Source organism: Numenius arquata, chromosome 7 (assembly GCF_964106895.1).
Source record: "Numenius arquata chromosome 7, bNumArq3.hap1.1, whole genome shotgun sequence".
Classification (NCBI taxonomy): Eukaryota; Metazoa; Chordata; class Aves; order Charadriiformes; family Scolopacidae; genus Numenius; species Numenius arquata.
This window is the reverse complement of record NC_133582.1, coordinates 21,352,022-21,367,253: the sequence shown is the minus strand read 5'-3', so window position 1 is coordinate 21,367,253 and position 15,232 is coordinate 21,352,022.

Sequence of the window (15,232 nt, the reverse complement as noted above, 5' to 3'; positions counted from 1 at the left end):
AGCTAACTCTAGAAACGAAGCCTGGCAGTCCCTAAGGAGACCCCTCTCCAAGGCAAGGCGTGTTTAGATTTCAGTCCCATTGGTTACAGAGACTCTGAAAAGAAACTGCTTTAAATCAAAAGGATACCTCTTGGAAAATAGTTAGCCTAATGAATGGTAAAATGCAATATAATGAACTTCCTTCCATACTCTGCCAGGTATTTTGCAAAACTTAATCACAAACTTAAGTGCAAATTATTGTTTAAGAAATTGTTCTATGGAACTAAAACTAGTATTTTCACAACAAATCCTCATCAATCGATGGTGTTACAGATGTTTTATCTTGTTGACAGTTCTCAAAGTCTCAGAGAATCAAGGCCAGCTTGTTCTGCTTCATTTTACAGTGAGAATAAAGCACAGTGGCACACGAAAAAAATTGAGAGCCTGACAGTTTGCAGGAAAACAAATTCTGCTATTTCCATTTAAAGCCGTGTATCACACACGGCCGCTCTTTTCTCATAGCGTTAGCAGCCCGCAATGAACTCATTGACTGACATTCACTAGACCATTCCTGAGAGGAGAAGTCACAGTTACTAAGTTTATGGCTTAGCTTGTCAGGGTCAGCATTTGGAATGATAAGACTTAGAAGAATGCCTTTTAAATTTAAGCACGAGTTTACAGTAATTGTCCAAGTAATTTTTCATCCTGACGTCCACGCAGCAAGCTCCTGCCAGGTTCCATTTATCTGGCTACAGATGCTAGGTAAGATGAGTGAATATGGATATGATTCAATCTGGACACAGTATTGCTCCCCATCTTACATTTATTGTTTGCAACATACCCTTGAAAATAAGAGTCCATCTGCAGAATTGTTGGGCAATATTTCAAATTGTGCTTTTAAGTGTTGAATTATTTCAAAAGGTAAAGTGCTATATCGATATCTTTTGCTCAGACAGAAGTGGAAACATGCACTTAATTTTTTGCATTTCACTAGTGGCTTGAACATCATCTTGGTGAGAAAAAACATCGTATAACTTGATTTCCAACATCTTAACAGTTATGGGAAGTCTTTTAAGCTTTCTTGCTAAAACTCAGTTTAGGAAAAACAATTTCTTCTGAAGCCCTAAGGCTTCAGTTATTAATTTAACACTTAGCATAAAATGTTAGTTATGTAGAACTCAAGTAACCATTCAATTAGTTTTTTATTATCTTACAAGGTCTGAGCACAAGGTAATTGCTTGCCCATATTCATAAAGCTTCCTGTTAACGTTATTTCACAAGTCAGCAATTGCAGAATTCACCAGTCTTTAACCCGGAGCTCTCTGACCTCCCAGTGTCTTCATAAGCAGTGCTATCGATCACCTTTTTCCACTCTGCACTAAAAGTTTCCTCCATTCAGCTTGCAGAAATCTGGTAATTATCAGTTTGAGACAGGTTGAGCTATTAAAATCACAATACAGTTCTTGCCCTCCCCTCACTGTAAAAACTTAACAGTGTAAAACTTTGAGTATTGTGAAATGCTGGGAATTCAGAACACACAGATCTCTTTCAGCATCCCTCGACTAACCCCTCGAGCCCCAGCAGATGCCGTTCCTCCCCTGCCTCGTTCCCCCTCCCTAGTGCCCGCAGTCCTCCCACATGCGGGGGTTCCACTAAGGCCCAGTGCTCGGGGACTAAGAGAGCACTGCCAACAGGGAACATCTCATTTCCAGCATTTTCTTACAGCTTTCATAGAGAGGTTACATCAGTAGCAGCACCTCAAATCTGTGCAGGAAGCCAAGGGAATATAGCTAGGTGTCTGTTCATATCGCTACCTGTTTGACACCACATGTGCTTAGAATCACAACCACCACTGGTCTCTTCCTCTCATGGTAGAGCATCAGGCAAACTCCACAGCAGTCACATACTCTCTAAAAGGAGCTTTGGCCACTGATACTCCCGTTTTAACGTGGTTTAAGAAAAATAATTGGGGATGGGGATTCTTTGTTCTACAGCATACTTATAAACAGAGGTCACAAAACAGCCCTCACGTAACAATACTTTTCTGATACGAACTTCATCTACCTTCTCTCACTTCCTATTTTCTTCCACCAACCTTGGATATACAGCAAGGGTCAACAGCCACACTTTCCTGTTGCTATGGCTCTTGTAAGCCTGAAGAGCAATCTGTGTAAATTCCTGTTACATCGGGCCCTGAGTAAAGCCTACCAACTCCCCAGGGAATACCACTCTATAGATTTTCCTTAAGACAAGCAGCACGATGCAAAACAAGCAACTGAAAAAGACAAGGGAGCCAAAGGTAGGGTGACAGATTTCAAGGTGACACTCTCCTCTTTTTGCGACCACTGTTTGTCCTGACTGACATGCATGACACCTGAAGGCTCTGGCAATAATAAGGTAGTAAAGAATGACACAATCATCCCATAACTCAGAGTTACATGCCATAATTTGTGTTTCAGATACAGTTGTCTTTATTGGTCCCTGTGAAAGCAAAAGACAAATCAGTCACTGAGCCTGCATGTATGTTGCCCCTGGAACAAGCACAGAAGGCCACACGTAAACCACCCTGGAATGTCAGTAGTATCAAACACCATCCATGGCACTTCACAGCCAGATTTGATGCAAGCCTTCCACCTCTAAAAAAAGGTATTATGGCATTTAAGTAACAGAAAGTGCTTCTAGGAGTCCCAACTCCGCACGTATTAGGATGCCCTTGAATTAGAAGTGGCCCCAAGAGGCCTGCCTTTAAATTAATCCTCCTTGAACCTCGGACAGCCTTTGAGATGTCTGTGTTCATGATGAAACTGGGTAGAGTAGGCAAGGTAGATGACATTTCAGAGAGCTTCTGAAGAGATTGTTCGCCAAAGCCAATATCCTTTCAGTTCGCTTTATGCTGTCCTTGTGCATCTGATTGAAGTTCTGTTCAGTTTTTATGATGGCTAAGTGATTAATTTTTCTTCTCCACATGCCCTGCAGGAAAAGCAGATGGCACAGTCAGCACACCGGATATCTAACAGACAATGATATAATAAAGACTGGCAGTAAGTTTTAAAATTAAATTATGATAACTGTTCCCCACAGTAGATCTAAAATTAAGCTATGATTAGTGAAACCCACTTCCATTCATGACCAATGACTTTTTTTTTTTTTAAAAATTCAGACCTACATTCATATTTACTACCAATCCTTCAATACAGCTTGCTATGGAAATGGCACAGAAGTGGTATCCATTTCTTAGTTGCTTATGTATTAGGGATACTTGATTTAGGCTTTTCCCAATTAGACAGGATCTTCTATACTCCATGAAAATCCTCAGTGTACCTTAAAAGACTATTTTCTCATACTGTGAGGAAGTTACAAACTTGGAAAAGGTGTATTTTAAACAAGTTAAGATGGCATTCAATTAAATGCAGTTTCTTTAAAAAATTTACATCTTAAAATGCTTGAAGCCATACCCCCCGCCCCTTTAAAAAGGGCACACAAAAAAAATATCCGAGTCTAAACCTATTTCTTAACATGCTAAGAATGAGTTCCAAATTCAGGCCAGAGTATCTGATTTTTAGGGGCTTTCTGCAAAGCTAAAGGCTTCGGAAGGATGGTAGATTTGGGGAAAAAGGGAAGGAGGCTTCATGGGCAGCACTGCCTGCCAGAAAACTTTACAGAAGTTTTAGAGCAGTTTGTTGTGGCCACGTGTTGGTAATTGTGGAAAAACAGTTCCTACGGTAAAAAACCCTAAGCATATGTACTCAGTTGGTTATCCAAACTTAACACTCTTCTATTCCAAAATGAAAAGCAGATACAACAAACTGTTACCACAGTTTTCTCAAGCTTTCATTTCTTCAAGTAGGATTTTATAAAATAGAAGTTCTGAACATTATGGCAACGAAGGGCTCATAAATCAAACCGAGTAAGGCACGAGAAGAAGCTTTTATCTAACCTGAAGCTAGTTTAACAAGCACATACTACATCCATGATTCAGTCATGCAAAGGCCTCCATTTCATGCCCTTTCACTTTTGGACCTCCTTAAAATTACTGTTGTGCCAGCTCAGTTCCAGAGCTTGAAAGAACATCCCTTGCGTTGGTCTACTCTTATCAAAAGCACAAAGCACAGGAGGAATTCTTCACAAAGTACCAGTGAGCAACTTTAACCATATATTTGACATGTAAAATTAACGGTGTTCTTATTAAATTTTAAAATTATTTTCAAGAATAAATTATATTAGATTAGTCTGCTTCTTAAGGCCATTCAGAGATATGATTTGAATGGACAAAAACCACCTGCTCTGTGGTTGTGGAGTCTTGTCATGTCGTATCTCTCCCCATGCTAATGGCCATTTAACAACTCTCTTCAGCCTGTTTAAAACTGGAAAACCTTCAGACTGAAAATAGAACAAAGCAAACTGGTGAACCTAAATCTAATTTACCTGAAATATCACCTTCCATGTCTATGTCTAATCCACTGTTGTTCATTGCTTGCTCAGATTCCTGTAAGTTTTTATAAAGGAAAAAATAAATGACTTGATTTCAAAAAAATATGACCCAATTACTTATTTTCTTGTATTGTGAGAGATACTACAGAAAGTAATGACCTGCTGTAGTTTTCACAGGATTCTGCTATTTCCTTCCCAGTTTGGTTAAAACTACTGCTGTAGCAGCCTGCCACCACGGTTCATTGGACAGCTGGTGACTGAAATGCTATCTATGCTGCAACTGCAATAGCAGCTGTCATCAACCTTTGTTTAGTTAGTAAAATGTAATAAAGCTATTTTTGAATTTGCACCAATGTTTTTTTTCCTTGCTAGGCTGCTTATTCTTCCCCACACAAACTGGCTATTATGCTGAGAGCATATGTTAAAAAAAATAAACAACAAAAACAAAGAAAAGGACAAAACCGCAACTGGTAATCTTCTGTATTTTGCAGATGTAAGAACCAAATACAGACAGAGCATCTGGACTTCACTGTCCTGGCAGATTCTGTCTGTTGTTTGCACGTGTTTGGTACCTTACCCTGAAACTTTACAGTAGTCTCTGCAATGTATCACTTCCTCCTCTTCCCTCCTCCAGGTAAGAGCAACAATCATATCCGAAACTCACCTCCTTTAGGGACATTACGAAAGAAATACTAATTTGTTATTTATTTCCCTACTCATCATTAAGGTCTGTCACTCAGTGCTGAGGAACAAGTCTCAGACATTAGCGACAAGTATTATTATTATTGGGAGGAGTGGCTGACACACCAGAAGACTGTGCTGCCATACAGCCAAACCCAGACAGGCTGGAGCATTGGGTGGAGAGGAACCTAATGAAGTTCAACAAGGACAACTGTAGGGTCCTGCATTAGGGAGGAATAACCCCATACTCTGGTATAGGCTAGGGGCTGACCTGCTGGAGAGCAACTCTGCAGAGAGACACCTACCTGGGAGTCCTGGTGGACAACAGGATGACCATGAGGCAGCAACGTGCCCCTGTGGCCAAGAAGGCAAATGGTATCCTGGGGTACATTAAAAAGACTGTGGCCAGCAGGTGGAGGCAGGTCATCCTCCCCCTCTACTATGCCCTGGTGAGGCCACAACTGGAATACTGTGTCCAGTTCTGGGCCCCCCAGTTCAAGAAGGACAGAAAACTACTAGAGAGAGTCCAGTGGAGGGCTACAAAGATGATCAAGGGAGAGGAACACCTCTGTGCTGAGGAAAGGCTGAGAGACCTGGGTCTGTTCAGCCTGGAGAAGAGAAGACTGGGAAGGGACCTCATCAATGCTTATAAATACCTTAAAGGGTGGTGGGTGTCAATAGAATGGAGCCAGACTCTTTTCAGTGGTGCCCAGCAACAGGACAATGGGCAATAAGCACAAGCTGGAACACAGGGAATTCCATCTCAACATGAGGAAAAACTTCTTTACTTTGAGGGTGCCAGAGCACTGGAACAGGCTGCCCACAGAGGTTGTGAAGTCTCCTCTGGAAATACTTAAAACCTGCCTGGATGCGTTCCTGTCCAACCTGCTCTAGGTGAACCTGCTTTGGCAGGGAGGGTGGACTAGACGACCTCAAGAGGTGCCTTCCAACCCCTACCATTCTGTGATTATGAACCAGAATCTGTACTCTAAACCTGTATACTGAATTCTTCTTTTACCAAGCCAGTCACACACAGAAGACATTCCACTTGCAGATTTACTAATTAAATTACTAAAGAAGCCCCATGATACTGTTCAGAAACTGCTGTCTTCTAGTTCTCTTCAGCTAGGTGCTGCTCCTTCAAAAAACAGAAAACACTACAAGCAACATCAGGACATAAAAGGCTCTAGTTTGGTAACATTTTTTGCTCCCTGCCTCCCACTACAATGCCATGTTATTCAATCCTTTCCACTCCCTCTCTGCTGTGCTACTCCTGCACTATACTGCAATAACTGCAATATTAGATCAAGACAAATTGGATTAAAAAAAAAAACAAACAAAAAAATAGTTCCTTAAACATCTGGGGGAAGAGTAAGTTTCTAAACTGGTTCTATAATCCAGTTCAGGTAATTCAGATGCAAAAGCAGTTGCATCATCCCAGCTGAAAGAATGGTCTAGGAGTGTAAGTAAAAAGCTAGGAAGCTTGAGTTAGGGCATATTATACCCTGAAGTGGGGTAAAGTACAAAAAAAGCAAGACAATTCTGTTTTCAAATACTTTCAATCCTAGGATGAAGCATAGGTCAAACCACATTCCAAGTGCTTGGTATTTTCCTGACCAACACAGGCAAGTGCCAAAACAAAATCTGCGTCAAAAAGAAAAAGAAAGTAATAGAAACAATATAGCCTTGGGTTGTAAGAAATCTCTTTTTGTAAATAAACAGCAGGCAGAAGAATATAGTACTTTTTCTTACTAGATGTTCTTGATTTTCACAGCTTCTATTCCGATGTCTGAGTACCCAATCTGTATTGGATGGATGTATTCTGGAAAGAGAAGGAAAACCTGAGTGTAAGCTGTGTGAGATAACACAATGCATAATTCCAGCCATGGAAAAAACATACTATTAGACCAGTTTTCAAGTTTTTCTTTTTTTTCCCCCAACAGTGAAAACAAACGTAGGAATTAAATCTGAGCATACAGCAACTCTTCCACTAGTTTTAGAAAACACCTTATGCGGAAAACATCAGGGATACTTTCTATAGAGCGTACCCTTGCCCAGCTTTAAATTACCACTGGTGTGCTGCCCTACTCTCGCTTTCTCACATGCCTTCCCTACCGTTTCCAGGGAAGTTGCATCTGTTCTGAGGCCAGAAGAAAGGTTAATTTTTTAAGAGATTTATCCAATCCCATAAACTGTCCCCTTAGCAAGCCTTTACACTGCCCTTTTAGTTTGCCAGTTTCCCTAACTTTTCAAAATCTTGGTTTGTCAAGATACTCTTTCCTAGTTAGTGAGCTTGAACATTTTTATTGCAGTTTGTTTTATTCTGACCCTGCCTAGAGCAGATCTCAGGCTTAGGAACCTTATTACACTGACTAGCGTCTCTTCACAACTATTCACTAAGTCCAGCTGGCTTAAAAAAACCCCCAAAACTTCAAAAACAGTTGAAAATTTTATGGTTACTGCTGTGAAAGCTGTATTTTTAAGATGACAATTAAAATGGCATTATAAAGCTAAGACTAAATCTTGTTTCCAGTATGCATGTCTGTTGACGCCTGTAGGAGACATTATGGAACTAAAACGAAAGCTTTGTGTGAAGTTTTAACACTATATTAAAAGCAAAACCAAAACACAATTGTACTCAAACATGCAGCCAGGGTAATGGTCAACAAAATAAAGAAACACAATGGTTTTCTCTATGCCTACAGACCTAAAATTACAAGGCTATTGATATTTAATTTAAAATTTACAAAAACTTGCTGTTAGATCTGTGGAGTTTCTCTGGAATAAAAAAAAAAATAAAAATCTATAGCCTGGCAATGGCAGTTTGTAACTATGGCTAAATCAAGATGATGTAACTTGAAATAATTCTCTCTCTCTTGTATTGTGTATGTAGTTGCCAGGTGACCACAAAGCCCTCCTTTCGAAGGCTCAGAGGGAGGGAGGGCCACAAACCTGACATATGGGCTCTAACCACGGTTTGCACAGGATGACTTTCTGTGAAGTCTTTCTTTATCCTCTTTGTGAGGAGGGATGTTTCTACTTAACATCTGTAGGACAGCACTACCAAAACCAGCATCAGGTGTGTGGCCGGTAGCCCTTACTCCTGACCCCTGGTAATGTGGTTAGCATAACTAATGCCATTTTATAAAGCAAGCAGCCATCCTCTGTGACTGACTGGGTCCTGTATTCGTTCCCTCATTAGCAGGCACTGAAGGTACTGTAAATCAAATAGACAAACCAAACAGATTTCTTCTTCCCCTCCCTACTGACCTCAAGGTTGCTGGGCGCCAGGACGATGACTCCCTTCCTTGCTGGCCTTGAGGGTCACAGGCACAAGGCCAGGCTGGTGAGCCCAAGAAAACCATAACAGCACAGAGCGCTGTCTATAAAATCAAGCAGCTCCAAGTGCCAAGTGGGAACCTGGACCCCAACTGCTGCTGGGCACTGAGACCTGTGATCCCCTGGTGACCAGGGACACCTCCACTGTCGTCTGCTTCCTCCAGGACTGAGGGAGTGACTCGTATTCTTGTATATGATTTTTCAAGTTTAGATTATGATTATATTGATACAGCAAACCATGTGTTAAGATTTGACCTGACCTGCAGAGGATCCAGGTGAATAGAAATTTTAAGTTAAGTTGTATTATAAATGCTGTATTACACTATTTATAAATTGTACTATACTGAATCTTCCTTTAGTAATCTTATGCCATTCTAGTCGTAAATTCTGTGCTACACTAATCATAACATCCAGTTAAGAAAATGAAATTTTAATTGTAACTGCAGCTTAGTGCCATCATCATTCTGCCCAGGATCCCTAAAAGAACCTGTCTGTCCCCTTAGTGTCGGGTGACACAGGTGTGGATACACCAGGACTGAACACGTGAACTCAGTCTGCACGTACACTGTTTGTATCTCTACTAAACAGCAGGGATGCCCAAGTCTTCATGGAGACTGGGCCAGGCACCTACTTTCTTTCAGGCTCAGGGGGACCACAGATCAGTCACCTCCTGTATCACACAGGTGCTGCAAGTTCAGCAGCTTCCCCCAAATTCTGCAGAGAAAGTGAACAGAACGTTCACCATACAACCAGCCTGAGAAATTCCCACAAACACTGTTTCTACTATCGGCCCACAGTCAGCTCAGTTCTCCAGGAAAACACCTTTTTCACTGTCAGCATAGAATAAAACAAAGGACCAAGAGACTTCCCTGTCTTCTCCAAAAAATGCGGCAGCGTTCTGGAAAGGCTGTAGTCACCTCAGTACTGCTGCAGAATCAGTTATGCTAGCAGTTGAGCCTTCCAGATTTAGTGAGCGTTAGTTGTAGGACTCCAGCTTCTGACTCATCCTCACTGACAGGACAGCTGGAGAGGTCAAAGACATCTGACAAAGGCATTTTGAGTCACCCTACTACCTCAAGGATAGAATCAGTGCGATTTTAATCAGTGCCTAACCCTTTAAAAACCCATTTGAGATAAGTCACGTAAGCTAGACACTGCTATACTTATTCACTAGCACGAGGGTTTGAAGAAAAGGCTGCATCGTAGAGAAAATTAATATTAAGGGCGGTAGATGGACATGCTTTTACAAAAAGAAGTTTGGTTCACCCACCAAATTTTGGATTTGGACATACCAGAAGTGGCACGTTATACACAGGCATTTAACACTCACTTTCCCAAGCATTCTGCCAAAGAAGATCCAAACCTGGATACAATGCTCATTTGAGTGCTGAAGGGTTCTGACTTAGTATCTGTCTTGCTGATCCAGATGAGGCAGCATCAGTTCTGCCTATTTCTTTTTTCTTGATGTAACCTAGGTTTGTGCCAGGGATATGGTGGTTTCTGCTCATCCCTGAGCAGCTGTTGGTGATTACAGTATGCCCATTTACTAGTACAAAGCTATCTATACCCACCCAAACACAGCACAGAATTCTCACCTGAAAACCTTTTCTACTCTGAGGAAAAATGTGTTAGAAAATGCTGTTATTAAATACAGAAGTATTGCTACATGTAAGACTGTGGGTGTATGCTGCTCTACTATTTAGATACTGATCTGGAACTGGTAAAGAATGCAGAAATATTGCTATGAATCAACTGTTTACTCAAGATTATTTTTTTTTCATGTTATACATAGGTGTTGACAGACAACGCTTAACTACAGTGTTACTGAATGAAGCATGCCAAATTCTGACAACAAAAGATTATTTTTTTTTAAACAACTAATAAAATTGTTTGTTGTTGCATAAATTAGTAAAGGACCAACTCTTAAACCCAAGGATTTATACTACAGATGGCATGAGTCAGAGGCTGACAGGCACTGTATATGCCTGGCCAGTTCTATTTACTATTTTATCTCTTTTCTAAAGTGAAAGGCTCCTAGGGGAAGCTGTCAGAGCACTGGTAAAAATGGAAAGAACCATTATATGTAGCCTTACCACCTGTTTTCCCTTTTTCCACTGTGGGATCACAAGATCTGTGACTCTTCCTTAACAGCAGTTTAAATTCAAGGCTCCGCCAGAGCAAGCATTACTCCTAAAATACGCTCAATAATCATGAGGATCCCACTGTGAAAAATGCAACTGTAAGTTTTTTAGTATTTTTAGATCAATAACCGCTGAGTTAAAGCAAGAAGAGGTGGCAACCTCTGCTGCTTTACAAATACACAGTGTTTTATACCACAACATCCAAAAATAAGCATTTTGTTTTGGATGAGGATTATCCAGTGAAAATCACTCACCTTTCAGAAAATATAATTTACTAGCTGAATTGTGTCTAACAGGCACGTATGCTCTTTTAGGCTCCTTATTTTACAATGACTTGGAAAAAACACTCAGATTCTCCCCAAGTCTGAGAGAACTTGTCTTACACCCTAATCACAAGTAATCTTTTGATCTTTCCTCTCCACAAAACACTAGGCATTCCACATGAGAAAGTTTCAGATTTGTTCCCAAAGATGCTCTCAAATGTGACAAATGATGATTTTAGATTAAAAGCTTCCAAGTAAGATTTTACTTAAAAACCAGAGGCTACTTGATTGTGAGCTAGTAGTAGAATGTGTTCAGGCCAAATACACCACAAAATTTTATGTTTTATTTTTATTGTTAGTGACTTAACACATCAGTATCTTAGCATCATCATTCGATGTACTGTAGAAACATTTATAGCAGATGGACTGCAAGGAATGTGAAGAAGGAAAGCCAGCTCATGCTGTAGGGAGGAACACATAGTTCTGGCATACTAAAAATAAAAAGAAAGCATTAACACACCATATGCTGCACAGCAGCAAATACCATTATTTAGAAGTGTTCCAATAAAAGCTAACGACAGCAAAAGTTCAGACCTGCTAAGAAGAGCTAAGGTGACTTAAATCACGTATGAATAATGAAGCCACATGCTTCACTGAATAAAATAAATACCAGTTTTATCTAGCAATTTAGTTTTTTCATTTTACATAAACCTTAGGATAACATACACTCAGTTAAAGAGTCTTCCTTGTTAACAAAGTTACTAACCATGCCGGACAGGAGTTGAAATGCAAGGGTGGTGAAGCAAATTTTGGGTTGTAGACAGCCCATGACTCTCTTTTCTCAAATGACTGATTTGTCTTACACCTCAGTTGTAGTATCTTTCCATGGAGTAAGTTCTGTTTTAACCTCTGTATTAGTTCTATTATGCAGATGCACATTCTCTCTCAAGTTGTATGAGCAAAGCAGTAAAAAAGGGAGAAGGTCTTCACTAAAGCCAAGTGTTTTAAGTAAAATTCTTTGTTGTCATAAAGCCACGTAATTTCAATGCAAGCGGTGTTTGTTTTCATCACTTTTGCAAGCCACAGGCAACAGGGGTGCAAGAACATGGGTGCCTTCATGTGCATGCAAAGTGGATGTTAACAAGCAAGCAATTTTTTCCATAACTTTAAACTGAAGATGGCAACCAGGACTGGATAATTTCTTAGAATGTGTCAGTTAGTGATCTTGCAACTGGGGAGAAGCCTAAGGAGACTCAGGAGAGGTAATCTTTTAAGCAATACAAACGCTTCGAACTGCCACATAACAGACAAGGTCTACTGACTGTCGCATGGAACTGGGTGAAAATCTCATAATTTAATGACACTACAATCTGGTGCAAATCTTAATCTAATTTTCACTTTGTTTATAAAATGGTGGTAGCTTCACATACTCTGCAGCAGAGATGTGAAATCAGTTAGTTACACTCTGAATTCTTCAGGACTGGCAGCAAACTTCTCCATTTCAGCCTTGTTGAAGTGCACACTCATACTCTTAGGGTAACCAGCTCCAATTACAGGAGTGTACAATCTCTACAGGAGAGGCAATCACTACATTTTCTTAAGTTTTTGTTCTGTTTTCTTGGTGTCAAAACACAACAGAGGTCTTCCTATTGCCTTATTTAGTCTTCTACTTGTAACAAAGTAGTTAAAGCATGGAATCAAAACAAGACACCTTTGCTCAACAAGCTGTAACTCCAGCCCACCAGAAAGCATGGAGGGAAATGCAGTAGACTTAAATCCGTATTAAAAAGCTTCAGTAAATTACCATTCTGCAGTTGAGCCTGTGAGGTAACCAGCAAAAACATATATCAAGGATTAAAACACTCTTAAGTGTATTCTAGAAAGACATATTTAAACCAAAAGATGCATGGTTCAAGTTTGTTAAGATCTACCTGACGTGTCTTAAGTGAACTGTCTGAAAGAACTACAGTTGATTCAAAGCAGCAAACAATGACTTCACATGCCTTTGTTTTGTTCCAGAAGATATATTTCATTTGCATCTCAGATGGAAGTTGCGGAGTCCCACAAAGTATGTATGTTCATTCTGGTATACCTATATGCAGAATATTCCTTAAATTCCCTTTTAAAAACATAACTAGAACATTTGTTCTTAATGCAACAGAGGAGTTGCACTAAGAACTGCTATTCGCACTCTCATCAGAAAGGGGGCTGAAACCAAACCAACATTCCCATCTCGGACCAACACTGAGCCCAAGCTGCCATTGCAAAGCCTTTGCTTTTGGTACATGGCAGAACTCCATTCACATTCAATGGCAAGAACTAAAATACCTGTGTCTCTCATGACTCATTTGGAGCAACAGTTGGACCACAATAGCTTACATTCACCGAGCACTTTGCCCTCACTACTGCCTGCTTCTGCTTTAACTCCACTTCCAACACAAACAGAGAACCTAAACAAACAAAAAACCCTAAGGCTCACTTTTCAACTCCTAAACTGCCAAGTGAAAAGGAATAATACCCTGAGAATCAGCAGGCCTGGAAGGAAGAAGTCTCCACAGAGACAGAAAAAGGCTCCCTTTTGTCACCCTGGTTCCCATCAACATAAGGGACTGCTCCCAACCTCTTCATATCTGAATGGAGCTTTTAGAAGTTCCATTTCTTTTTCTAAATTCATGAGTAGGGTAGGCCAGACAGGGAAGAGCAGCAGCACACTTTTTCAAGAAATCTCATTCCTCTATTCCCACACTCAAAACATATGGAATGCCTACTAACCCTTCCCAACATACACTCCCACCGCACATAATACTCTTCCTTTCTCCTACTACTTTACCTATTTTTTAGTTCAAAAAGAGCTAACACAAACCAGCTACGACCACAAACTAGAACACGCTGAGCCAACTGCCATGAACCTGAACAACTTCAGACACAGCTGAAGGCGAACAGGAAACAAGGAGGAAGGATATTAGTTCAACTTGCTTACAACAAAGCTGTCCCCTCATTTTTACAAACAGACCAATCATGCTCGACTCCAAGATCAGTCTTTTTCCTTGTTTAGATAGGTCTGAGAATTCTGGTACTGTTTTCCGCTTAAAATTAAATGAACTGCTCTTACTCTTCAGCCATCCTTTTCTGTGTCCAGGATGTGTCTGCTTCAACTCTTTGTTGATTGAGGCCACCAACTCTAGCTTCAAATTTTGTTTCTGCCTCCTGTCTCATCACACTGTTTTTCCAAACTCTGAAAGAAAAAAAGGTGACTCAGTGATTGCTTGTAGGCAAAAAAACCCAAGGTGACCTCAACTTTGCCCTATGCCAAGCTGCCGTTTTCTTTGAAATGATTAAATCTTTATTCAGTGTAAAATAAAACAAAAAAAAAAATCAAAACTATATGGTCCTATTTAATTTATTACCCAAGTTAAGTTTAGGTTATTCAAAGAATGTGAGGAGCAGACTGCTATGAGCACAAACAGGGAAATGAGGATACCTAATGACAGTACTGAAAAATCTATAAGGTACCCTTGCTTCAGCATTGCTAAAGAGCAGAGTGGATGGATCTCCAGTAGTTTCCTCGCTCTAAGTGTAGATATTACACAGTATAGAGAGCTTTGAATTTCAGTCATTGATAACACCGAATTGTTGATCAACATCAACAAGGATCAAGAACAGCCTGGTTTTTCCAATCCAGAAATTTGATACACTGAATTTATCAAAACTCATTTTTAAGAGAAAAGTAATTTTTCTGTGACATTTCGATCATAATCACTCTCAATCTCACACTCACTTAACTCAATCATTTTTATCCCTCTTAGTCGTTTAGTGTTTTTATGGGAACCTTTGTAGGCAAACTATCAACCTCATTATCCAAACAGTTTGAGCAGGAAGAGCTTAATATTTGCCGTAGAAAGGAACATGGTCCTCTGATGACTAGAGCTGTAAGGCCACCAAGTTATTTTTCTACTCTTTCAGCAAGGCACTCTATACAGTCTCTCAAACCCCTCTCATCTCAGAAGGCTCCAAACTCTGTTTAAATCAATACTTTAATTGTACCATGAGTTTTCAATATATAAAGCTTTTCAAACTAATCCAGAAAACGGATCTGGCATTTTAAAATTCAGTAGGGAACTAAGTGATCCCAGGTAACAAGCTCAAGAATATATATATTAAAAAATAAAAAAATACATTTTCATTTAAGTACATTCTATCCTGCTTGCTCGCAGTCCCATACAACTAGTATGTAAAAGATTAAACTCAAGTTACACAGCATTCTTTCCCAATATTTCAGACAAAGCATTAAGTAGCATAGCAATACTTAATGTAGTGTATTTTTCAGGAAATGAATATTTTCCAAATGAGTTTAATAAAAAAAGCTAACTCCTCAGTTTCCATGTATTGAGATTACTG